The 25,505-nt window shown below is 28.9% G+C and overlaps 1 protein-coding gene across 2 annotated transcripts in view; it reads left to right on the top strand.

Annotated features, from left to right (window-relative positions):
- The first annotated feature begins 660 nt into the window (after positions 1-660).
- LOC129907455 (G-protein coupled receptor dmsr-1) overlaps positions 661-25,505 on the top strand; it is a 238,360-nt gene continuing 213,515 nt past the window's right edge. For both annotated transcript variants that reach the window (XM_055983692.1, XM_055983691.1), the window contains exon 1: positions 661-1,036. The gene's annotated coding sequence lies outside the window, so the exon portion shown is untranslated. The remainder of the gene's footprint in view (positions 1,037-25,505) is intronic.

Here is a 25,505-nt window from a genome sequence, read left to right as displayed (position 1 = left end):
ATTTCTGTGCAGTTCAATTTTCCAGTCTGGAAAAATAACTCAAACAAAGTATTTTTAATACTTTTTGCACAGAAATGGCAACACTTTTTATTTTCTACCAATTCCTCCTGACCAAGTAACAATCTAGAGAAATTTGAAAATTTCAGTGAAAGTTTCTCAAACGAAATGAACGGTCTCATCTCTTAGCCGGGGATACGAGTGTATTCCAACAAACCTTTTTCGGTGTTAGCCAAAACAAAAAGCATCTTGTTACGTATTTTTGTTGAGTCCAAAAACCTTTTTGAAGCATTATGACTTTGAATTGCTTTGCCTTGCTGACCTAATGGGCGCGCCGTGATGGGTACTTTTTATCCTTTTTTCTGTTCTATGCTGGATGGGGGCTTTTAACAAATAAAATTTTATATTTTGTTTCCTTTTTAAAACAAAAATATTTCGGTCAGTGGGTGTTGAAGTGTTCAATTTGTGTAAAATATTTTTCCCACTAGCAGAGGTGAGAAAATATTTTAGTTTTTTCTTTTTTTAACAAAAATATCTCGAGTGCTTTTTGTGTTGTGATTTGTAAAGAAACAAATACACGATTTTATTGAATTTTTTAAAAAAAGTTACCTTAGTTACACGACTGCATCTGATGAATTCAGATACCCAATCCCCAATTTAGCGAGTGCATATAAGTATCTCAACTGTATCTTAATTCAGTTACAATTTTTTATTATTTTTTTTATTTTTGTGCAAGAGCTTGTGTAACGTTACCGTGTATACTCTTACTTATCGTGTGTTGGTTGAGGCATTAACAAGATCCTTAAAAAAACAGTGAATATTGTGAACACGTGAAAGTAAATCTTGTTATTTGATTTTCCTACACAGCCTCAGAATCTCTTGTGAAAACATCAGTGCAAGCGTGAAGGGTAGAATAACACACCCACACGCCCATCATTGCCACAACCTTATGGTCTGGATTGTTAATAATATTGAATTCAAAAACACAAAAAAATAAAAATCTGGATACAATTATGAGAGTTTTACAGCTCAGTAAGCGGTAAGTGTATGTTGTATATGAATGTGCAAGGATAATGAGGAAACTAAATCCATTTGAGTAGCACGTAAGCACGGATGTGTTTTTAATTACTTTGTTTTGTACGAGTATGATGCAGATATATAGAGTTACAATTGGGAATTTGAAGAGTTTTGGTTTAGGATTTATATTTATGAAACAATTGGGATTTAGGTAAAATAAAGTAAAAAAGTTTTAAATTCGAAATAAAATTATTGTTTTGGTGGATAGTGAATTAAAATTTGCCCAAAGGGAAATAGAAATATTTTTGATGAATTTCTTTGTTTTTAAATCACAAAGGATTTTAGAAAGGATTTTAGAATTTTAGATTTTTCAAAAAAGTGGTCACAAAAAAGTCTCTTTATAAGGGTGAAAATATTTTTTTTTCGGAATTGTGAATACAATATTCGAATTCCTCGGAATATTCTACATCAATTTCATAATTGATTCTCTATAAAATATTGTGACCGAAAAAAGTTCTAGCGACATGAAAAAGTATAAACCAAATTCGCACCCGTGTGCCTATCACGTCACAAAAAAGAGGTGTGCCTACAGAGGGTTAAAGAAACAATCATTTATTTGTATACAAAAAATTTTATTTTTTCCAAAGTTAGTTTATGAAAACAGCTGTTTGAAAAATAGGGGGAAGTTTTTCGATATCATAGGTATAGGGAATACAAATTCTTCCCGATTCTAAGGAAATTTTTTTTTAGAAGTGTGTAAAAAGGATAAGTGGAAAATGTATGGCAGCTTATTTAAAATTTAAATTCAATAGTAGGTTGAACACAGTTTATAAGAAAAATACCGAGCCATGCAAATTTTTAAGTGTGTTCAACAACCATAAGAAAAGTGGGTACATCCTTTGAATGTCACACGAGTATTGAAAAAAAAAAAACAAAGAATGCAAATCTAATTGTTATTGGTTGAGTGTATACGTTTTTATATGTTCAATCTCTACTCCTTTAGTCGTATCTCTTCGCAATTTCACATTATTTTGTTTCAAAGAATTAACATATGCATGGGAGGAGGTTAATTTTTTTTTTTTGATGAAAAATTTTTATTTTATTTTGTTAAGTGAAAATACTAACTAAATTGTTGAAAGTAATTGCGCAACAACGTCTTTCATCAAAAAAATTGCACGATTAAAATACAAAAAATTGTTTCCTGAATAATTTCAAATTTTGGTTGATTGAGCACTTAGAACTCAGCCAAGGAACTAAATATTTTTTCCTGTGAGGTTTATTTGAATACGTGTTCGTGGAAGTGAAAACAAAAGTTATTCCAGAATCTAGCAATTATTAAGGCGGTCAAACAAAATTAAAAATATTACTTTTATATTGTATTTTAAAAATGTTACCTATTATAATTTACTATTTAGATTAAAATTTCAAAATCATGTTTTCGTGAAATGGGATTAAACTTCGCTAAGCCAGGGGGTCAATTACCGATTTGTGAAACTGTGAAGTGATAAGTTTTATCACGTTTTCATAATGAATTCCATTCCGGATTAATGAAAAAATTAAAACAAACTTCAAAAACTTTTCATATGAAAACTAAAATGATATTTTTGAAGTTATACTTCTTATGGGAGGGTGGGTATGAAAATTTACTTTTTGACAAGAATGTCAAAGGGATTATGACGCGATCACCCTGGGTAGCAGGGCTGTCGTTTCACCTTTAGAGTTCGAAGTACTTCAGTATTTAAAAATGCAGTACGCCACAGTACGGCAAACATAAAACACACAACACGTAGCAAGTTACATGTTTCATGTGGCAAGTTGCATGTGGCAAGTTGCATGTGGCAAATAACATGTGGCAAGTTGCCTGGGTTGCAAAAAGCTAACATTTCAGCTCAGCTCACAGCTCAGCTCAAATTTGAGCTAGGTACCATAGCTTAGCTCATTTGAGCTGAGCTGAAAGTGAGCTGAGCTGAAAGTGAGCGCTCCAACTTCCAACGCCTATATCTCGGAATTTTGAAAAAAATGAAAAAATTTTTGTTGATGCCAAAAGGTAGCGGGGACTCTAACCTACATTTGGGTACAACTTCCATCCCTGTAGGTACACGCGTTCTCAAACCAGGAGAACTTAAAGGTAAAAAAAAAGTTAAGCCCGATTCTGAAAAAATAGGCATGATGTGGCGGTTTAACATGCAAAGCGATTTTTTAAAAATCTGACAATGTGCAAAGCGTAGGCCCATGACACAAGCTATCATTTGGCATCACTCAAAAAAATTGCTCTCAAGCGGCTTAGCTTCCAGGAGCGTTCAAAGATTCGGGGATTTTTCGAAAAAAAAAATTTACCCCAACTTTCAAACACGATTTTCTCGGAATTTTGAAAAAAATCGAAAAACCGGATTATACCACTTTCGGGTAGCTGAGAATATAAGCTTTCATATGGCACCACTCCCCTGTCTCTAGATCAAAGCCTTCCAACGCCTATATCTCGGAATTTTGAAAAAAATGAAAAAAATTTTTTTGATGCCAAAAGGTAGCGGGGACTCTAACCTACATTTGGGTACAACTTTCATCCCTGTAGGTACACGCGTTCTCAAACCAGGAGAACTTAAAGGTAAAAAAAAAGTTAAGCCCGATTCTGAAAAAAAAGGCATGATGTGGCGGTTTAACATGGAAGGCGATTTTTTAAAAATCTGATAATGTGCAAAGCGTAGGCCCATGACACAAGCTATCATTTGGCACCACTCCCAAAAATTGCTCTCAAGCGGTTTAGCTTCCAGGAGCGTTCAAAGATTCGGGGATTTTTCGAAAAAAAAATTTACCCCAACTTTCAAACGCGATTTTCTCGGAATTTTGAAAAAAGTCGTAAAACCGGATTGTACCTGATTTTTTTTATGATTAAAAAAGAAATATTTTACTAAAAAAATAGAAATATATTTACTATTAACCCTAGAAAGATAATCTACGTCTGTAAGACGTATGGCGTGTAAAGAACTGTTTTATCTAATTCAATTCAAATTTCTGGGTTTTTGTTAAATTGATTTGATTTATTATATCACTTCTTTAAAATAATCTAGGTAATGAGTTAAATAAATATGACAAAAAGTGTTAACATAAGACCAAAAATCTTTTTTAGAATCATACGTCTCTGAGACGTATATTATGATTATCTTTCTAGGGTTTAAAAAACCAAGAGAAAGATCACGAAAAATTATCTGTTTTATTTATAAAAATATTCATGTGTTAAAATAATTCCATTAATAACTAGAACCAAACATCTTGAGCTATGGTGTTTTATAAAAGTTTAAAATATCTTCATATTTCATTATACTTTCCAAATAAAAATCAATGTATCCTCTCACCCATCACAGCTCAGCTCAGCTCACTTTACTTTAGCTCACCCAACAGCTCAGCTCAACCATCAGCTCAGCTGACTTTCAGCTCAGCTCAAATGAGCTGAGCTATGGTACATAGCTCAAAAGTCAGCTAGCTCAAAATTCTCATAAAATAACCATATCGCACATTTTATGCGCAATTCATTTACTTTCGTTAAACCGTACGTTCTGAACCGCACAACATGAGTAAATTTCACAGAATAAATTGAAAACTACATGGACGCAAGGAGGATGAAAGAATTAATTTATTGTTCACTTGATAAAAATGTAAAAAAACGATGTGTGGATTAATTAATTTAATAATAGAAATTAAAAATATCAAATGAAATTCATTTACATATACTGAATGAGAAGTATAACTTCAGTCGCGTGTACATGTGTACACACACTCTTTTTTTTTTTATCACTTCCCAGTTTCACAGATCGGGAATTGACCCCCAGGAGAGGAAATTTTCTAAAAAATTTACTCAAGTTGTAAAAAATACTATTAAAAATCAACGGTTACACTCAAAATAATGTACTATACCTTTTTGTAAAGCCAACAACTTTTTCTTTTAATATGATTATAAGTAAAATTTTTTTAAAGAATAGTTAAAAAAAAAAAAATATTTTCAAACGGAAAATGTTGATACAAAAATTTCGAAGATTTTTTTTCAAATTTTTTTGTAATTAAGTACCAACTGATTTTGTCTTCAAAATTCGATGCTCTTATTAGTTTTTAAGCAATGTTTTGTCGCAGTTAAATTTAAACTTATATTTTTGTTTTTAAATGGTTGGACTTGTAAAATAATTATTATTTTTAAATATTCAGAATTTTGTCACGTTACAATAAAGTGATATAGTATTGGATTAACCTTGAATCAATTTTTTCTATTCTTATACCCTGAAATTTAGCTCTGTTTTTTTTTTGTTATGTCTTGGGCGCCCGCCGTTAAAAAGTTTTACTTGTTAGGACCTTAAAGCAAAACAAAAAATGCAATTTTTACTTGATGTACAACAATAATAAAGTATGCAACCAGTCGATAATAAATAAAAAAAGGGATTTTTAAAATTATATTTTTAGATCTTAAAAAGTTTCAAAAGCTTTTCGCGAAACCATCTTTTTTATTTATCTTTGGATTGCATATTTTAGTTTGTTTTCCAATAAAAAATTGCGGTTTTATTACCTTAAGACCCTAACAAGTACAGGCAAGGATTCGTAAAAAAATTTGTCTCCAGATAATATAATCAGACATGGTATTAAGATGATTGAGAATGAAAAAAAAAAAAAGAAAAATAGGCAACACAATTATGAATTTCTGTATATAAAAAAATAATTTGTTACAAAACTAACCATGTTCTATAATGTATTTTCAATTAAAAAAAGTTCTTGTTTGGCAAAAAAAAAAGATAAAATAAACAATAAATAACAACCAGCAAAACCTGTGGCAAATTTGATAGCTCTCTATGGGAAGCCAAAAATATAATAAAGGTCAACTTAGTTATTTTCCACCTCTATTTATAACACAGAGTCTATTCTCTTAGGTTATCGAACAAAATAAACGTACTATGATGTTGATGTTGACACTTTATAATTGTTTTTACTGCACACATGCTGTTGTTTTAATTTATGGTTGAATTATTATTTTTAAAATTAAATTATTTGATAAGAAAAAAATAAAAAAGTTAAATTTTTTTTTTCATTTGTTTATCTGTATATTTTTGTGTCATTTTGTTAAATGTATCCTTTTATATTTCTAAATATTTTAAAGAAAGGCCAGAATGCAGAAAAAAATACCCATTATTGTTTGAAAGATATTAATTAATAAATAAAAAGCACCCAAATTGGATATTTTTAATCAATGTTAAACCTGCAATATTAATATTTTGTCTCATCCCTGAAGCAATTTTTTTTTTTCATCAGTAACCACGTACATTAGGATATTTTTATTTCAATAGAAAAAAAAGTTACGCATACACCACAGTGTCATAGAAATGGGACACTGTGGTGTATGCGTAACTTTGGTTTCTATTTTAGGCTATATATTTGGCAAATATCTTCTGATAAAATTAAAATTAAAGCTATCAAATGAGAGCTTATACTTTCGCCTACAAGTAAAATATATTAATTATTAGAGTTAAAATTAAGGAAGAGTGGTTTTCAAACATAATAGGAGAGACGCCATAAATTTTAAGTTAAATTTTGCAAAAATCTGGATTTTCCAGTATGATTTACAAGTATTTATTTTAACAATAGGTACACTAAAAATCACAAACAACTTAAATATGAGTACCTACCTAGAGCTTTTCAATGTTCTTTACTCGTGTCTTCTTAATCTGATAAAATCCATAATTTTTCATATGGTTGTATGGTGATTAATAAAATTTAAAAAAATATTAATGAACTTAAAAAAAAACCATTCAAGTTAATATTTTTAAATATGTTTTTTTTTGTTTTTTATTTTCAGTCTTTTACGTCAAATAACTGCTTGAAATCATTATTACTCAGTTAAACTTATAATCAGTCAATTCTTCGAAATTTGTTGTCGGTATTAAAATAATTTACTGTTGATAAATATAATTTCTCAGAAATTATTATTTAACCATTTCTCTGGAATATTAAAATTAAAATAATGTACATATATCCTTTAATTAGCTACCTCCCTCATTGAGGAACTACATATATAAATGATAAATGTTATTTCACGCGTAGGCCTTACTTAATGGTTCAAGAACTTACACGTTCGATTACATGGTTACAAATATAGACTTTACATTTTATAAAAGCATTATGGTTCATTAGAATTCTTTCTTATTAATTAACAAATTCACAAAATGAAGCTCATATTAAAGATATGTATTAATGGTCACTGATTTTAAAAAATTAGCTAGGATTTGAAAAGATATGTATACTTGCGATATAGGTACTATAGGGAAAGTTTAGGATTCGTAAAAAAAAATCGAACTCGAGATAACAATTTTACGTGACATTACGATGATGGAGAATGCCAAAAAAGTGGGTCCGGCAATTTTGTCTGTCTGTGTGTCTGTCTCTATCTGGAGCTGCAGCCTAAACGAGTGAAGTGATTTTCTTCAAACTTGGTATTTAGCAGTTTTGGGTGATTCCCTAGAGGGGAAATTGAAATTTTTTTTTTATGACCAAAACTAACGGTACCTGCCATACAACGGAAATACAAAAGTGAATTTTTTTCAAAAACGGCTCTAACAATATTGATTAAAATTTTTGTGTGTAGTATTGCACATAAATGCCAACTTTTGAAATAAAAAAAATATTTTTTGTACCGTTATAAACGGTACCTGCCATAGAACGGTTTTTTTGGTTTCTAAATATCTCGTACAAGACTCACCCGATTTCAACGAAATTTTTTTATACAAAAGCGTTTAAGTAGAAATAATATTAAAATTTAAGAAAATTTTCAAAAAACACATTTTTGGATTTTTAAGAAATATTTCAATATTTTTTTTCGAAAAATCAATTTTTTGAAAACGGGTTCACGAAAAATTTTGAAATTTCGTTTTTTTGTGTAAATTAATTATTTCTTCAAAATGGCATACCAACTTTGTTTTTGAAACTTGTAACAGAATGTAGTTCCTCTTAGAAAAAAAAACTTTTTAATCCAAAATTATGTTTAGAGGTTTATTTATTTATCGTGGTCACAAAGCCAAAACCACGAATGTGCAAATTTGTAGTTTTGAGAAAAACGGCTTCAAAGTTTTGGAAACTCATGCAATCTTATAGAAACTCGTGCAACGGAAATTGATCATTTAGACTTCTAGGCAACAGATGGAGGATTGGGATCGATGCAGTGAACAGAAGGACCGACAACAAACAACATCACTGAGGGAAAAGAAACCATAAAACAACGTAAAATCAATGAAAACCACATTGATTTAACTATTATTCGGAATGATTTTGAGTTGAAAATGAACATTTTAACGTAGAAAAAAGGTTAATTTTTGATGGTTTCGTATCTTAAAGTCACATAAATCAAAGTAGTTCATCTTTGAAACAACGACGTTTCAACTTCAATTTATTTTTTCTCTCAGTGATGACGCATTAAAGTGAAAATGTCAAAAAATGCAGATTCGCGGTTTCGGCGTTGTGCCGACGAAATGTAACGTTATTACCGAATTTCATTAGGATTATACCCATTAAATTGGTAAGCCATCTAAAGTACAAAATTGAACTTAACTATAAAATTTGTTTTCAAAATTACTAAATTAATTATTTACTCTCCATTAGATAGTCCCTATTAAATATTAAAAATAAAAATTATTAATTTTAAAGACAAATGTTAAACATTTTTCTTTATTGATTAAAGCTGAATACCCTCAAATTCTGAATTAAAGGACTAAGTCCCAATCTTCATTAAATTTAAAGTCTCCATTAAAAATTACAAAACTGTCAAATAGCATACAAATTTTAAAATTTACACTTTTTAATGACGGCCTTAAATTTAATGTGGAGTGGATAAATTTTTTTTTCGACCTTAACCTATGTAAAAACTATGTAAAATCAACCGATTTTAGTCTTTTTACCTACTTTAGAAAAAAAAGGATATCTAATACCTTTTAAATGATGTTCAAAACGTATGATTTAAACTCATGACTTCCAGAATTTCATAAAAACCTTTTTTTATATATTTTCTCATAGCATTTAGCTCATAGCAGTTTAAGGTTTGAGACCATAAACAGCTTTAAAAGTCTGAGTTAATCCACATTCATTTTTAATCGAATTACTAATGTCATTCAACTGTACATCAATAAAGAGTAATTCTTCTTTAAATTCAACTATAATTCAACCTTAAAACCCTCTTGAGTATTTTACAAGTATAAACCACTTACAAGGAACGTCATTTTGAGGTTAACTTGATATGAAAATCTATATTGGATTCTCAGAACGTTCAGACCAATCTAATGTTAGAAGAATTCCCCAATTGTTTTTACAGTTTGCTGATATGAAAACAATCAATTAAAGTTGACAGCAGAACCCAAATTTTCCACTACAATTATTGTGTAAATTCTATTTCCCCGTAATTTGTCTATTTTTGGTTTTACTTAATAAGAAGAACCACTTTCTTGTAAATAAAATTCTAAAATATAAAAACTTCTATAGTTACCTAAACTCGGAAAAACCCACTTGCAAAATTTCTTGAAAATAATATAACCACCAACTATAATGGTGAGAAAATCACAATAACGTATTTCAACCGAATTTCTAAAATGTTTTTGTTTTCCAGGAAAATTCTTAACACCTTTGAAAAAAGTGGTCTTAATTCTAGAAATTTTATTGGGCAACTTGAATGAATATTAGTTAGAAAACTTCTCTTTAAATAAAAATTTTCAACTCTAGGAATGCTTTAATGCTTTTAATTGTTAATATTTAACAATTCTTCATCACCGGCAAGAATTATTTATTTTCAATGAAACAAACAGCGCACCACTTCAATAGAAACAAAAACAAACGAAGCATTCTTCGATTCATGGTATTTTGCGTTCCCCTTTATAATGGCATTTTATCTTCCTATGTAACCTACTCTACTCTTCATTAAAGAAGAACAGCTTGTTTATTGTATCTTTTCCGAAAAACATTCAGCATTGACCTATTTTTGTTCAATTTTTTTTCGAATTGCACTGCTCGGCCTGTTAAACTAGGGAACAACTGTCAAATGCATTCATAAAAATTAAAGAATAAAAAATACCTCCTACCCTGGACCAAATAACTCCAACTCTGCTTAAAGTTGAAAATGTAGAGGAAAAGTAGAGTTAAGTGGTTCCCACAGACTTGTAGTAAGAATCAGAAATCCTTTAAAAGACACTCAACAAGTAGTTCAACCTAACTGAAACTATTGACGCTATTTTCAATTCCATTGAAAAACTCTTCCACCACTGGCAAAAACATCCGTTGGGAGTGTGATTTTTTGTGTGAATAATCCTACTTTGTGAGAATTACAAAATTTTATATTGAATAAAGTTAAACATTCGTTTCCTTTGAATTTTCGTCGATACATGCGAATATTAAAACCTTTTTTGGAATAAATTCCTGATGGATTTTAGAAAATTCCATTCCAAATCACCATCAACTACTACAAACATTTTAAGGATATTTGTCCAGTCACATAAAATACTCAAAATCTATGCGAAGTTGATTGCATTCGAGAGAGATGCCAATGACGCTTATCATCATCATCATATATGGCAAAAGGACTTTTCAAATGAAAAATCAGGATTTTTAGGAAACTTTCATCTAGTATAACTAACATCAGCACTTGCTTCGTATTTTGAGAGTTGATTAGAATTTCGAATATGAATGAAAATTCATGTGAAATTTAATTTTCCCCAACTTTGTTTTGAAATTCAGCTTTAAATTTCCATTAGTTGTAGTTGCAAACTTTACTTGATGAAAGCTTATATTCTAGGAATCTGAAATGATTTTTTTTTTGTTCATTTTTCAATGCAACTTACTCTAGCTAGGTGATGGAAACGGATTTTACTATTAAAAAAAATTGTATTCTCAGGAATTTGCAAAAACATTGGAAATGTGAGATAATTTCCTTTTTTTTTAATTTGAAAAAGTTTAGAAAGGATTAAAAAAAAGGATAAAGGAATTTTAAGTAAAATCGATCAACGAATTTTTAAGTTAAGGTTGTTTAGAAGTAAAAAAAAAAACTTTAGAGGAATGGTCTAAATTTCGGTTTTTTACAAGGTCAGCAAAACGAACAAAAAAATTGAAGCACAACTAAGAAAAGTCTTGCAAGTGGAATTTAATAATTATAGCTTTTACTTTCATCCAAAAAGCATGCGATAGTAACTTGTTGGTTGTTGAGAGCTAAGGGGATGTCTTGATAAAACTTTAGGAGAGGATGCAATGTGCAGTAGAAGAGTGCTTTTTCCCGAAGATCGAACTGGATGTCTGAGGTGATGTGGTTATCGCTGCAAACCTTCTTCGGAGAATTAAAAGACCGCATTCAAGTCACTAAGCTCTCTTCAAAGACAAAATTTACCTTTCTTCATATATGGGTGGAGAAATGTTAATTGCCAAGATTGCATGAAAACTTCGAGTTTTGACCAAGAAACCACAGAAAACAAGCCCATAGGAAACGGTGGCTGTCTAGTATGACAAAAACTAATAAGGTGAATTTCACCATCTGTAGTTTATGAACCTCACGACATGGGTTTCTTTTTTGAAACAAATAATGGTATGAGGAGTGCTGGCGATAGCAGTTCATAATATTAAATACTAGTTTAGGTATAATAAGGGATATTTTACCCAAACATGTGACGCTTTGTAACATGCTATGGCAAAATAATACAAAAGTTTTGCGATTTCTCGTTGTTGTTTTTTTTTTTTAATTTTGTATGCTCATCTTTATCTTCAAATATGTATGTAGTTCTTTTAAGTCCTGTAAATGTATCCAACTTATTTTACTTGAGATATAGTTACATACTATACCTACATTCGTATAATCGTTTGTACAAAAAAAAAGTTCATATAACAATCAAAAATTTGTCATTACGATGATAGAGAATGCGAAAAAAGTGGGTCTCGAAAGTAAGTTTATCCGTCTGTCTGTCAGGATGTATGTATAAGGAGCTACAGCCAGGGCTGGTTTTAGGGAGGGGGGCAGCCTGGGCCGTGGTCCCGGCGCACGATGGGACCAAACGATGTAAATCATCTCAAAATTCCATAACTTTTTTTTGAAATTTGGCACAAATATACTACAATGTATATGCTTGAACATGTAATAAAAATCAGAACTAAAAAAATTATGTATGTATTTATTATAATATTTTCAAAAACAGAAATTATGAAAAATAGCTCAAATTCGTCAATTAATGGCTTAATTCATATACAAAATTATATTTTAAGTCGTTGTTATTTGTGTTAAATATAAGTGAAGTTATCATATATATAATATATTGATAAGAAAGCAAAAATTAAAAGATTATAAATTTAAAAAAAGCATACGAATGAAAGATAATATAAAATTCATTGTAGGTAGAATTTATTTTATAAGTAAGAAAAGGAAGAAAAAATGTGAAAGGGATAAGTATCCAAAAACGTAGAGACTAAATTAACCACTTTCGTAATATCAAAATCAAAATTATTGTGTATTTTATAAAACTCAAACAACAAAAAAGGGTTAAAGAGGAAAATGTATTAAAACGAAATGGAATATGAAAATAATTTATATTTTATAGAGAAGACTTTTTTAAATAAAACAAACAAAAGCTTGAGATAAGAATTAAAACAGCGTAAAAAAATAAAAGTTTGAAAAAATGGGATGAAATAAAATAAAATCAAATCTGCAGATTTTGATTTGCGGCATAAAATGGGACTTGAAATCCGTTCAGAATGTCAAGCTTGTTGGGAATTCCCTTTATAGGGGATCCCAAAAGTAATAATTTAAAATACATACATATCTCAAATTCTTACCATTTTCGATTAAATGCACTTCTTGTGAAATTTCGAAAAATTCCTACTTTGATACAGTATTTTACTTCCCCTGTTCATAAGTGATTTTTGTTTTTACAAACGTTCACTAAGACATTGGTAAATAAGAATCAATTATTTAATCAAAACATTATTTATTTTGTTCGCCATATCGCTACAAATTAGTTAGCAGTTTTAATGAAACTCAATTTCTTACTTTTATTTTAGAGCAACACCCTAAAAAATAAATTGTACATTTTGTAACTGGTTTATCATTTTTATAACTTGCCTAGTTATCACAGTTTTCAAAAAAAGTATAATTCGGAAATTGAAGTTAAGATGAAAGATACTATAATTTGAATTCAACAAAACTAGGTTTTTCAGAGTAAAAAAAAAAACAATAAAAAACATAGGCTTTTGTTTAAACTAATTTGTAGCGAAATAATTTTTTTTTTATTTGTCAATTGTTCCTAATTGTCAATTATTGTTTTAGGGACAGATTTGTAAAAAAACAAAAATAAATTATGAACAGGGGAGTCAAAATACTGTTTTAAAGTAGGAATTTTTCGAAATTTCACAAGAAGTGCATTTAATCGAAAACCGTAAATATTTGGGATAGACAAGTTACCAAATTTTAAGAGCCCTTTAAATAGCCTATCAGAATATTTCATTTGAATCATTAATTTTGAGACACCTTGTAGATGACAGAAAAAAAAAGATTTCCAAACATTTTTGGAAAATTTTTATTTTATACATTTTTGACCGTAAATCAAAATGGCGCAAATATGCGCAAAATTTTATTTTTATTCCTTAATTTTGAGTAAAATGAGATTCTAAATTCATTCATAACTTGACATCGGCAGTCGTCGGCAAAGGAGAAATCTACAATTGAAAATTAAAATTGGCCAAATTACTTCCCATTAATTGTTATTTTTTTTAAACAATCAATTTAAAGTACATTCAAAAACAAATAACGGATTTATAAAGTAGAGATTCTGACCTTTTTATTGATATACAACACTTATAAGGTTTCTTCACAAACTTCTGAGAAAACTAAGTTTAAACTGTTAAATAAAATAGGACGAAAAACAATAAAAATTGAAATGTAAGGTTCGAGACACATTTTAAGTACTTTTATCCAAAATATATTAAAAACAATGTATGCTTTCATAATTGCGCACATTTCTATTATGCTAAACAATCATTACTTTTTTAAAATGATCACATTTGTTAAAACCAATTTTGAGATGGTTTTGGTCGTTTGGTCCCATTGTGCGGCGCCCCGAACTTTTACAAAAGTTATATAAATAACACATAAATAACATAAGTCTTTCCAATCGATGTTTTATTTATTTTTACTTTCACAAAGGCGCCCCAATTTTTTTTCTATTTTACTTTTTCAACGGCGCTCGTATTTTTTGTCCTAAACTTTTTGAAGAATGAAGGCACCCCCAATTTTGGGTTAATTTGTTTGGCTTCCGGAAGGACAATGGTGTCCAAAATCTTCGTTCATCTTTGAAGAACAAGGCGCCCCAATTTCTTTTGGAAAACTAAAGCAATCTTAATATTACTCCAACCAATTTAGTTTTTGCAAAGTCGCCCCTATATATAAATCACTAAATCATAGCTGGTAATATGGAGAGGGAGTGTGTTTCTTTATTTTTTCCGGATATGGAAAAGAATAGATCGACGAGACAAAATAGTTTATGGAGAATATCCAAATTGTAATATTGAATAAAGAAGCAGAGTGGTTTTTGAAAATAATTTTTTTAACCAAAATTAACGGTACCTAACTGCTAACTGTCGTATACACATTTTGGAAAAGTTTAATTTTCTCAAAAACGGCTCCTAAGATTTTAATCAAAAAATTCAATTCTTTGTTTTTAAGTAGGGTCTATCTCCCAAACTTTTTTCTTAATTTCAACGAAAATTTTAAACAAAAGCACTTTTATAGTTTTTATACAAATCAAAAGTAAAATTTTGAAAAAAAAAAATATTTTTTTACAATAATAATAATAGACCGGGCGGCCACTGCAGAAACGCTCAACTCATCGAGCTAAAGAAAATTTCAAATGGGAAGTGAAAGAGGGCTATTAGTAGTTACGAAAACCACAGGTCTTCCCGTTTGCATCCTGGCACGATTGGCGTGGATAAGTGCATTGTGCATCTCATAGAGTTAAAAGACAATATTGGTGTCAAATTAAAGGTAATATTGTCAGCTATCAAAATTCAGAGGTCTTCCGGGTGAAAGTCTGGCAGTTTTGTCATGCACCCCGTTTTAAGGTTAGAAGCGATGAAAGTGAGTTTTTTCATAAAGTCTTGTTTTTTGGTATTTTGGTCGATGAGTTAAGGAGTTGTTTCACTATAAAATAAAAATAAGAGTTATTAGCATTTAAATATAAAACGATGTTTTGGAAAAAGCTTGATAGGTTATTAAAAATGACCCAAAGTTTATGCAAAACTACGAATATTTCACGAAAAAGTCTCAAATAATACGCTGCGCCCCTTACAACTTACCGAATTAAGAGGCAAATTTAATTCCAAATTAAAGCTAATAATTTCTTTTTTTGAAAACCAGAGGTCTTCCAAGCCACATCTTGACATTTCACCCCCCAGCTTGGAGGAACGTTATAAGTGAAAAACGATCCTAACCTTAAAACAAGCTGCGTGACCTAACATCCAATTTTTGGCTTGGAAGACCTCTGGTTTTCAAAAAAAGACATTACATATTAGCTTTAATTTGGAATTAAATTTGCCTCTTAATTCGGTAAGTTGTAAGGGGCGCAGCGTATTATTTGAGACTTTTTCGTGAAATATTCGTAGTTTTGCATAAACTTTGGGTCATTTTTAATAACCTATCAAGCTTTTTCCAAAACATCGTTTTATATTTAAATGCTAATAACTCTTATTTTTATTTTATAGTGAAACAACTCCTTAACTCATCGACCAAAATACCAAAAAACAAGACTTTATGAAAAAACTCACTTTCATCGCTTCTAACCTTAAAACGGGGTGCATGACAAAACTGCCAGACTTTCACCCGGAAGACCTCTGAATTTTGATAGCTGACAATATTACCTTTAATTTGACACCAATATTGTCTTTTAACTCTATGAGATGCACAATGCACTTATCCACGCCAATCGTGCCAGGATGCAAACGGGAAGACCTGTGGTTTTCGTAACTACTAATAACCCTCTTTCACTTCCCATTTGAAATTTTTTTTAGCTCGATGAGTTGAGCGTTTCTGCAGTGGCCGCCCGCTCTATAAGTTTTGTATTAAAAAATAAATAAAATATTTTTTTGAAAACTCGAGTTTTTAATTTTTTTGAAATTTTGGTTTAAGGTGTTGATTAATAATTGCTACAAAATGTTATACCAACTTTATCTTAAAACATTTTTTTTTTTTTAATTATTTTTAAAAAATAGACGATTTTCAATTTTTTTTTCTAAAAATACATTTTAGTAAAAGAAATTAAACTGCTTCCTTTATTGGAGCTTAATTTCATTTAAAAAGTTATTTTTTTCATTTGAAGAACTAGCTATTTTTTTTTTTATTTTCATATCCATTTACCAAATTTGTAAAAGAAAGTCCTGAAATTAATAATTTGAATTCCAAGAGCAGGTATATCGTATATGTGACCCAGTCGTGGCTTTTTATTTTTTCCTGAAACTCTTATTCGTATATATTGTTTTTTTTTTTTTTAATTTCGAAAATAAAAAGTAATTTAAAGGTGTTTCGAAAATTGGGTTTTATCATTGAATTATTTTTATTAAAAGATTTGTTCAAAAAATAACTAGCTAGCAATACAAATTCAGTGAAATTCGGTGCAAGAATAAATTACTCCTAAGACAACAACCCTACCCAAAAAATTTTAGTTTTTAAATTGAATGACAAATGCCACATTTTAATTTCGATAAAGCTTCAATACGATTTTTTTTGTATGAAAAGGAAAAATTTTCACACGGTATCAGTGGTTATAACAATTATTGTAAGTTCCTTAAGAAATCATTGGAAAGCTTACAAGAATCTTTAACAAAACGGCTGCTTTTGGCAATAAGATTCGATAACACTTCTATAGATATTTAATTCGAACCTTTTAGAAGTTATAGAGAATTGAATACAAAAAAAAATTTACTTTCCACTTTGCATAATCTATTTAAAAATCTTTCTAAATTCTAAGCTTTTTTTTTCTTCTTTAAGTTCACTTACAGAATGTCTTACCAAAGTAAAGGAAGTTTTATAAACAGTTAAAACATTTTACGAAGCTATAACTTCTTTAAGAAAATTGATTGTATGGAAAGCTCTCTAGAAGATCTTCATTTTTTCTGTTCTTTTATATGGGTAAAATATGAAAGTAATCTGAAAATTGGTCCTCTCGTGAATAAGATAAGGGTTAACCTCTATTAAATCAGCTTAGGACTTTAATTGCCATCCTTGACAATAATCAGTCCAAATGACAGCCCAAAACCACAAAAAAAAGAAAATGGACAAAATTATGGGACACATTCCTTTATCATCGGAATGTCAATTATTCTTATATCTTGAATCCATAAATTGACCTTTGTTATAATATCCAACCCATCACAAATGAAAAAAAAAAATCTCAAAATAAAACAAATTTCCATAGTTTATTTTTATTTTACATTTTCTTTGACTTTGCTATTGACCATTGAACCAAATAAGAACAAACATATGCGACCCAATCGTGCATATTATTTTTTTTATTTCAAAGCAACAAAAAATAAAATAAACCCCAACTCACCCATTTTTTTGAAAACCTTTCTCATTGTTTTCTTAAATTGTTTTGTGTCACAACCAACGAACCTTGAAAAGCCGAGAAATTGCTTTAAAATTATACAACATTTTCGAGAGTATAGAGTAGAAATACTTTCAAGTTGAAATTGTATTTCCATAAGATAACCAAACCCTGTATAAATATGGGATAAACTCTTGATGAAGGTATAAATATGCGAAAACACAATATGAAGATGAAGATAGAGCCCTTTATGTTGTATGGACCAAGACCATACGGGTCAAAATCGAGAGAGAGAGATAGGTTAGGCATAATATGCCCCGAAACCTTATTGTGTCGCTCGTACACAAGGCCTGCTTTCATAACACCACTTTCAACCAAAATAACAATAAAAAAAAGGTCAAACCAAATCCTGTATAGTCGTTGTCGTTATTATAATTTTTGCTCTAAAAGGACCTCGAAATCCTTTTTTTTTTAATTTTTTGCTTTCTCTCGTGTTATCTTTGTCAAACCGTCTCACATTCCTACAAAAAGAGTATAAACAAAAAATCGATATAATTTTCAAGTGATAAATGACTTTAATCGGTGAGTATGACAAAAAGCATACAAAAAAGAGAAAAGCCAAAAAAAGAAGAAGAGCAAAACGACTAGAAAACAAATGAAATTAACTTTTGTTTGGGAGAAGAGATGGAAAAATAACGAATAACCTAATCTAAATTTTTTTTCTGTTTTTTTGTCTAAGAGCAAAAAAGACACGCTCGTGTACCATTGCTTGTTACCGGATACAAAATATCACTCTTTATGAGAAGAGGAAATAATTTCACATATAAGGAAACTGGTAAACACTTTGGCAACAGTGATAAACTGTTATTTGGTAAACCATTTGTAACATTTTGTGGAAACACACAAAAGGGTTCCTTTTCTGTTATAATTCTTCAAACAATCATCAGTCAATGTTTTGTTTTTTTTTTTTACTTGTCTCTGAACTTTCTCTTTTTGGAAGTCAATTTGAGAATATTATACAATAGAACGTATGTATGTATTTCCGATGTTCACATGAGCATGAAAATTGAAGTTCTTTGAATGTTAAAGTTCTACCTCTTTTGAAGAAGACTAATGATGATTTTTTGTTATTTTGTTAGAAAATCATCAATATTAAAGGCAAACAATGTTAAAAATGGATATAAACTGATTGAATATGGTTATGGGTTAGAAACAACATACCATACCAGTTTAACTAATCAAATTAGTTATTTGTTTTTATGTCAAAAATTGGCAACTTTGTGTTTTTTCCTTAAAAGATGGAATTAAAATTGGTAATAAATATAGGAACAAATATTTAAGGTTAACATTAGTTGATTAAGCTGTCAAATTTAAGGGAATTATTTGGATAACAACTGTCATAAGAAGGAAATAGGGTTAGAAAGTTTCAATTTCGTTTATCGTTATTGTATTCAAAATGAAAAGTGTTGGTGTATAGTTGTTTTTAATGACTAACTTAATCTTTTTTTTTGTGGGCTACTGAAAACGACTTAAGAATGGTATCTATCTACAGTATAAATTTCTTTCATATATCTGCTGAAGAAGAAAGATAAAAATAAAAAAACGGTTAAAAACAGTCAAGAAACTTGGGACAAATTACTTGTTTTTCTCGTTATTTAGTCCAAAATCATTTTAGAATACCATATTTTTGCATAAAACCATGGCCATAACCTATATGTCCTTTAAGTTTGAGATTTTTAAAATTGCTAAAAATAAAAACCACCCAAAAATAATTCTAAAACAGTAGATGTTTTTCAAAAACTCATATTTCCATACGCAGAGACTTAAAAAAATCCGTATCAGATCCCTAATTTTTTTTTTTATTACCTATCTCTTCAATGCCATTGTTCAAAATGCCAAAAAAAAATGTCTCCTACCTATAATCACTACTTTGTCAAAGGTCTGCCACGTTTTGGAAAAACCATTTATAACTTGGTTTTCAAATTTTCTAGAATTTTTTAGACAATAAATTTGTCTATCGATTAAACAAATTCAACTTCCTACAACGCACAGTGGCCCGTTTTGACTTTTTTGCTTGCAAAATTAATATCTTCTAAACAAATAAAGACATCGCCACAATTTTTTTTTTATCTTGAAGGAAATTTCCAAGGCTATGAAAATTGTGAGTTTCAAAAAAAAACTTTACAGGGTGTTTCAGAATTTGGTGTTAAAATAAGAAGTTTTAGATAAGGTTGTAAACATAATGGTATTCTGATTACAATCGTCAAAAATCGATTTCTGAAGTAATCTGAGTTAGGTGACACAGTGGGGAAAAAGGAAAGGAACCAATTCGAGTGAAACAGTGGGGAGAAAAGTATTTTTTTTGTTAATGCAATTTTTTTATTTTTCTTAATAGAAGAGTAGATTTATAATGTATTTCAGTGATATATTACAAGTCAAACAGTGGAGTGTATTGTTCTTGCAGATCTTTTTGGTTTCTTACATGCCTTAAATAAGAAATAGGTGTATCCGATGAGGTTGCAAGCATGTTAAATAGGTCTTCATTCTGCCGAATCCTTGAAACTTTGCACGTATTTGGATATCTGTACTTCTTGTGGTCTTCAACTTTGCACTCCTGGGCTTCTTCTGACAGTTCTCAAAGTGGAAGTGATTGATATTCGATGATATTTTGACTATGGACCATTATTTTGTGAAGAGTAGGCGTGAGTAGTTTTTCAGGATACTTTTTTTTAGAAGCTCTGCTGTTTTCTTAGTATACTCTCCAAATTTAACTGAATTCACTACTTCCCTGCAATTCAAAACATTCAGTAGGTATTATTTTCAGCATCATAATAACTTCTCCATTGACTCCAGTTATTCGAGCGGTTGCATCTGATTGTTCTCCTTGAAGTGTTTCCATTATTAGTATTTCTATAGCCTTTCTTTGGTTTATCCACATCAAGTCCAAGCTCTTCTCAAAAACGCATTTGGATCGCTTGTTTTCTTCTCTTTTCCATCTCCTTGGTCCCAATATATTCATAAAAAAATCATGTTATTGAAATCCACCACTTACAAAACAAAGAACTCTAATTTTCCAAGATTTTATTTTCACACATGAAAAAAAAATGTCGAAAAAATGACTGACCTTTTCAAATCAAATCGCTCTAGCTCAGTTGGATGCAAAATGACGCAGCTGAGCTTTTAGATTTTTATTGAGAAATATATAATATATATAATATTACGTAGGAATCTTTTTTTTCTATGCAATTTGAAGTCGAAAAAGTGTGCAAAAAACAGTGTTTCAAAAAACATTAAATTAAACAATTAAAAAATAAATTTTTTAATTTTTTTTTTTTAATTTTTGGTTTAAATATTTACACAGCATTTGAAAAAAAAATAAAAATAAAAACGTTTTAGGAGCCCTCTTCCTAGTTTTAACACTCAAAGCTAAGAAAAAAAAAATAAAAAAACAGATTTTTTTTTTCATAGTAAAAAATTATTAACTTTGACTTGCTCTATAAGGCACACCAATAACCCAAATTGAAAATTTTTTTCGAATACTCGAGCTCCAACCATTTCTGAATCCAGTGATCTAAAAGTTTTTCATTATCGACCCACCCGAAAAATGAATATTGCAAGCACTTTTGTCTAAATGGGCCACTGTGCAACGTCGCGTTGAGAAAATAGCTACTTTTTCAAATTTTGTTGTATCCTATCCTTCATTGGTATTCACCTTTAGGTTATTATCTTTCAAATAAGTTATAGTAGGTTTTCTATTTTTAATTTTAAATTGAAATTTATGCCGCACTGCCAAAAATTTCAGGTGGAACAGGAGAAAATGGCGTCACTTTTTCGTAAATGCTGCCATGGTTCATCGATTTGTAAGACGTTATCACGTCAAAAAAAGGAATTCTGAATACCTAAAATATTTACGTTTTAAAAGAAAAGAGAGTTAGGGACTCCAAAAAAAAGGGTCTCACAATTCTGTCTATCTGTCTCTATCTTGAGCTACATTCTAAATTATTGAAGTGAATTGTTTCAAACTTGGTAGTTTTGGTGTGTTTTTGAATGTTTTTGGGACAAATATTAACGGTACTTGCCATAGAACCGTTTTCACCGACTTCACCGAACCGACTTCAGTTAAAATTTAAGTAAAAAAGGTGGTAGTACCTTACTCTAATTTAAAGAAGCTTAAGAAAAATGTTCAAAACAATCATTTTTGAATTTAAAAAATTCAATTTTATTTTTTCGAAAAATCAATTTTTTGAAAATGGACCAATGAAATTTATATAAACATTGTTTTTATGTGTCAAATTATATTATCTTTTTAATGACGTAACAGATTTTTTTGGGAAAAAATTATTTTTAAAATAATGGCTCTAAGGATTTTCAATTTTTTTTTCTAAAATTTTTTTATTATATAAGAAAATAAATGGCATAGTTTGTTTTTAGGTCAAAACTATTCCACTAATAAAACATAAATTCGTAAAATATGTAAATAAAAACTAACCACACCAAAAAAATAAATAAAATCCCTTTAATAATAAAATACCCAAATTCTGAACTTAACACCCGTTTTCTAAAAATCTAACAACTTCTTGATATATTTGGAAAGTTATTTTTTTTTTATAAAACTGTATTTTTGTAGTTTTTCTTAATCTTGTATGGTTTCAATGTCAATAAAAACAATATGCCATCACTTGCTATCCTTTTTCGAATACGTCCCACACATCTTCAAAGTCAGCAAGTAATTGGTTTATAGAATTTTTACTAAATTTAAGTCATTCTTTGAACGATTATTTTAAACTTAGCTAGGTACACCATTGGTGTGCTAGAATGTTGTAATACCTGGTGTGCAGATATTTCTTCCAGAATTTTCTTTTAAATTTAAAATTAAAATTCTCATAAATTCTTATAAAACAAAATATATAGAGAATTTTTAAAGTTAAAAATGCATTCTCTTCTTCGAATTATTTCTTGAAGCTTGATAGTAAAATGATTTATTATTATTTTCTAAGAATTTTCAGTTCAGAGTTTTTATCTGCAATTTTAGGTTAATTAAATTTACTAACAAGAATTAAAACAATCACCTCAATTTTCTTTGAATTTTGTTGAAGAAAATAATAGTCAAGTTTTCCGGGAAGAAACCAGCTAGTCAGGACATTAATAAAAAAATATTTTTGTTCTAGGAATAGATAAATAATAGCTTGAAAATAACGGGAATATAATTTAAACTTTGAAGAAAATCTAAACTTTATTTAATCAATTATTTTCATGAAGGCAAAAAAGTTAATGCTAGCTTTTAAATGAAGTAATATCTTTAGAAATTCAGCTTTCTACTGAATATTCTTCCCAACAGGGTTGTGAAATTAAAAAAAAAAAATATTTATTGTGAATACTAAAATCTTCCAGAGAGAAAAATATGTATTGCAACTGAAATTTATTTGCATTAAAAAAAAAATATTCTTGCGAGTAAAAATATTTTGCATTAAAAAAAATTTAATTTCACTGAAAAATATTTCCATTGAAAATAAAATTTTTATTGCAAATAAAAATATTTTGCATTAAAAAAAAAAATTATTGCAAATAAAAAATTTTCTGCATCAAAAAAAAAATCAATGCAAAATGTGAGCATTAAATATTTTTTTTTTTAATATTCGTCGAATTTCTTACAATTTTGGCTTTCCCACCATATATTAGCTATTCCAACTATAAAAACACATATCCAACGTTATTTATGATCAAACAGCCAAAATTGTAAAAAAAAAATCGACGAATATGTATTAAAAAAAATATCACTGCAAAATTTATCTATTTTTTTCTCCTACAAATAATTTTTTGAAATTATGAAAGATTTGACTTTCCTGAATCTAAATCTGGTTTCAGAAAAATTCTAGCACGTACCATTTTTTTTAAATGATTTTTGAAAAATATGAGTAGTTTGTAGAAAATAACCCTTTTAGATACGGTTGATCTAGTACAAAAATAAAACTAATATTCGTATTGAGCTCAAATTTGGAGGACTTATTTTTCATAACATGATTTATTAATTAAAGTTTAGACACATTTTAAGATACTAATTGACACAAAAACAGCAAAAATATTGAAATCCTGCAGTTTTTAGTAAATCCCACATAAACAAAAACACCTTAATTTAGGAAAATGTAAAATCTCAACGTCAGTTATATAAAAAAAGTCAAATATGTAAAGAAAACTATAGTAAAATACATTAAAACAATTTATAAATGTTTTTATATAATATTTGTCTATTTAGAAATATCTTATCTGTGATAAACCATTGTATCGAATGCTTTCTTAATCTTAAAATCTGTCTCTCCTGGGAACAAAAGTATACTTTTCTTATAGTTTTTGATGTGCTGAATTTGAATCCGAAGTCAAAAAGAATCTAGCTCGTCAGTATTTTGAGATATACGTGTTAAAGAACCACAAAATCAAGTTTTTGGTTTTAAAAAATCTAAAAAAACTACTATATCTCAAAAACAGGAGCTGATTGAAATTTTTTGAATTCAGATTCAAAATCAGCATACTAAAATCTATAAGAAAAGTATACTTTTGTTCTTGGGAGAAAGAAATATGAAATTTAAATGATCAGTTTCTTTATGGTAAGAAATGCCAAACCTACTTAACCTTCTTAAATTTAGATATCTCGAATAAGAAAAGAGATATTGAGGAGATTGAAACTAAATTTGAAAGAAAAAAATAAGTTTCTTTTTAAACTGTGATTTGTTTAGTTGAAAAAGTTTACATTATGACTAAATATTCGAAAACAGCAAGAAAAAAATGGGTTTTCGAGATTTTCTAACGAGAACATCCTAAAAACGTGACGTGATAGGCCAATTTTGGCTTCAGATTCAGAATAAGCACACAAAAATCCTTTAGAAAAGTATAGTTTCATTAAAAGGAGGATTTCCTTGCAGACCAGCAGGTATATTTAATGCATACATTTTGCATTGAATATTTTTTTTTTAAGAAATTTTTTTATTTACAACAAAATGTTTTTTTAATGCAAAACACTTATTTTTATTTGTTTTAAAAATTTTATTTTCAATCTAAATATTTTTCAGTTGCAATAAAATTTCTTTTTAATGAAAATTTTTTGTACTTGCAATAAATATTTTTTTTTTAATTTGTAATGGAAAACAAATGCATTAAAAAAAAAAACAACAAAAACATCTTTAATGTGCTAATCCTTAGTCTTATGGTTGAAATAAATTAATTCTAAGAATGCCAATCCAATCATCAGACTCTGTAAGTTCATTTCTTTGTTATGCTGGTAGTTTTTAATTTTAGTTAGTGAAAAATTCTATACGTCGTCATGTCAAGTTCAGATACTTGCACACTATCCGTACGAGAACTATTTTATCCCATCCAAACATTTTCCTTCTTTCAGTAGAATTTTTTTTGTTTTGTTTTTGTTTTATGGATGTATTGAATGGGTAGAATTTTTAAAAGCTCTTCCAAGTATTTGTCCATATCTTCTATTGAAAACCAAACAACCATCAGATTATTCTTTTTTACAATTATACAAATTTTATTTCAAAGAATTTTTACTTTGGTCAAGATTCTAGTGACAGCTAATTTTAAATTCCATTTATTTTCATTTTTCAAAATGAATGAAACATTTCAACACCAAAAAATAAATGGCAAACAATTTTAAAACAGACAAATAAAGCAAATAAAAATAAAATAAAAATAAAAATTGTTAAAAATATGAGATCAATCTGCAAGACAGAAATAGGTTAGATTTTTTTTGCAGGACCTTTAAAGTATTCCAAAAAGCTCGTGCATTCTCATCCAGTTTAGTAATTGTTTTCATTTTTACCTAACATGTTTATGACACAACAAATACTTCTTTTTTGAACTCTCTCTGTGTTACACATCATGGCAAAACAGATTTTAATAATTCAAACC

This window comes from Episyrphus balteatus, chromosome 1 (genome assembly GCF_945859705.1).
Source record: "Episyrphus balteatus chromosome 1, idEpiBalt1.1, whole genome shotgun sequence".
Classification (NCBI taxonomy): domain Eukaryota; kingdom Metazoa; phylum Arthropoda; class Insecta; order Diptera; family Syrphidae; genus Episyrphus; species Episyrphus balteatus.
This window is presented reverse-complemented; position numbering and strand designations above follow the sequence as displayed.